General features: G+C 39.4%; 1 protein-coding gene across 1 annotated transcript in view; it reads left to right on the top strand.

Annotated features, from left to right (window-relative positions):
* Positions 1-1,291: 1,291 nt before the first annotated feature.
* Positions 1,292-2,500, top strand: part of fam83hb (family with sequence similarity 83 member Hb) — a 40,254-nt gene continuing 39,045 nt past the window's right edge. The window contains exon 1 of the mRNA XM_080441913.1: positions 1,292-1,616. The gene's annotated coding sequence lies outside the window, so the exon portion shown is untranslated. The remainder of the gene's footprint in view (positions 1,617-2,500) is intronic.

Genomic DNA, 2,500 nt, shown 5'->3' with positions numbered 1-2,500 from the left:
CTGACACACTCTTTGCACTTTTAAGCCTTTGGGTATGTCGTTTTAGGTGAACATTTTCACAGATTTTCCAAAGATATAGCAGATCTACAAGTGCTGCGGGCTTGGGAAATAGTATTGGCTATTTTTGAACATTTTTGAATAGGGCTCAAGTTAAGTTTTATGCTGTTTTGTATACACATTTTAAGGGAAAACAATCCCATTGTGTAACATTGGTTCTTATTATTGTTGTTGATTGTAATATAATTATTATTTGTAGTAGTAGACAGTAGTAGTAGTAATAGTAATAGTAGTAATAGTAGTAATAGTAGTAGTAGTAGTAGTAGTAGTAGTAGTAGTAGTAGTAGTAGTAGTAGTAGTAGTAGTAGTAGTAGTAGTAGTAGTAGTAGTAGTAGTAGTAGTAGTAGTAGTAGTAGTAGTAGTAGTTGTTAGTCAGTAGTTACATCATGTAACATCATGCAGGCTGCTGCTGCATACATGTAACTAACATGCAGCAGCAGCAGCCTCCTAAATATCATTATGACAAACCTAGAAAGTCAAGTTCATTCAGTTTGACGACGGGTATAAATTATAATAACTATTATCTTTTGAACCAAGACTCTCTCATGTTTCCTCCAATGGGGTTCGTTGCTCCACGGAGCAACAAGCAGGAGGAGGAGTAGCCCTGAAACATGACTGACTGTCACATCATGACAGACAGTCATGGATGAACTTCAACCTAGTGTTTGCACTTTATACATTTTTAGCTCGTACATCAACGTAAACGTTCAAATTTCAAATATAAAGTGCATAACCCATGGCCACGGATGTTAAAATTATGTAAGGGTTCTCAAAAGTACCCGTATCTTCCGTATCGTTTAATAAAAAGCATTTTAATCCGATTGGTGGCCATTTTCTTATAGAGTTATAGAGTATCAGAGTGCAATACACCTCCCCACCGGTAGGGTCACGTAGTTGAAAGCATATGCATGCCACCGATGGAAAATGGCCACCAATCGAATTAAAATGCTTTTTATTGAACAATACGGAAAATACGGGTACTTCAGAGGAACCGTACATAATTATAACATCCGTGGCCACGAGGTCAGTAATTTATATTTGAATTATGAACGTTTATGTAGATGTACAAGTCATAAAGGGAGAAAGTGCAAACACCAGGTTGAAGTTCATCCATGACGGTCGGTCGTGACAGACGAGACCGTCGTGTGATCCATGTCTAGAGGAGAGGAGGAGTTTGTCTGACATGGAAAAAACTTCTCCTCCTTCTTCCTCCTTCTCCGTCCTCTCACACCCACCGAACCACCGGTACAGGAGGAGGATCCACCCCGCGCTGCGAGCCGCACAGGACGGGCCCCGAGTCCGCCTAGCCTCGGTATAGGAACTGGTACTAAAGGACCGGAGGATCGAGGCTCTCTGGGGGCTGTTTGACCCCCATCACCCCCCCGGACCACCGGAATGTGACACACCGACAACAGCGACCCATCCGCGGCCCAACATCAGCTCTCTGCACCGGGGAGAGAGAGAGACACCAGCTCTCTGCACCGGGGAGAGAGAGAGAGACACGGAGCCTCCCTCCAGGACAGGCAGACAGGACAGGACAAGTTGCTGCTCAGTTCAAGGTAGGGAAATTATCTGTGGTGTAAAGTAACTAATGACATTTACTCAAGTACTGTTACAGTACTTAAGTACACTTTTGAGGAATTTTTACTTTACTGGAGTATTTCCCATTGTCAGTACTTCTACTCCACTACTACATCTCAGAGGAAAATATTGTATTTTTACTCTTTATTTGAAAACTGTAGTTACTAGTTACTTTGTAGATTTGGATTATTATCACAAAACATACATTACTCAGAATACTCACTTCATCCCTATATACATTTCGGCCATTTGAAAATATAGCAGATCTACAAGCTCACTGAGCTTGTAGATCAGCTCATTTCAAAAGAAAATGGGACATTCTGCACAATGAGTACTTTTACTTTTGGTACTTTAAGTATATTTTTATGCCAATACTTTTGTACTTTTACTCAAGCAAATTTAATTGATTATCGGAATCAAACTACCTTTTACTTGTAACAGAGTATTTCTACACTGCAGTAATTGATACTTTTACTTAAGTACTTTTTCCACCACTGGGAAAATTATACAGTATGGAGAATGTTGTTCAGTCGACCTGTACCTGTTACTATTCTATGATTCTATTCTGTTCTTACTATTGTGTTTCTGTTCATTTGTACCTTATTGTGAGAACAAGCATAAGAAAGTGAAATTCCATTGACTCTCTGCTGTCTGCAAACTATACCTGACGCTTTGCAGTGGTGTAAAGTAACTAAGTACATTTACTCAAGTACTGTAGTTATGTACAATTTTGTTTTTACTGGAGTATTTCCAATTCTCAGAACTTTTACTTCTAATCCACTACATCTCAGAGGCAAATAGCCTACTTTTTAAATACTTTTACTCCACTACAATTATTTGAAAACTTTAGTTACCAGTTACT

The sequence above is a fragment of the Gymnoscopelus braueri genome, assembly GCF_963280865.1.
Source record: "Gymnoscopelus braueri genome assembly, chromosome: 11".
Lineage (NCBI taxonomy): Eukaryota > Metazoa > Chordata > Actinopteri > Myctophiformes > Myctophidae > Gymnoscopelus > Gymnoscopelus braueri.
This window is presented reverse-complemented; position numbering and strand designations above follow the sequence as displayed.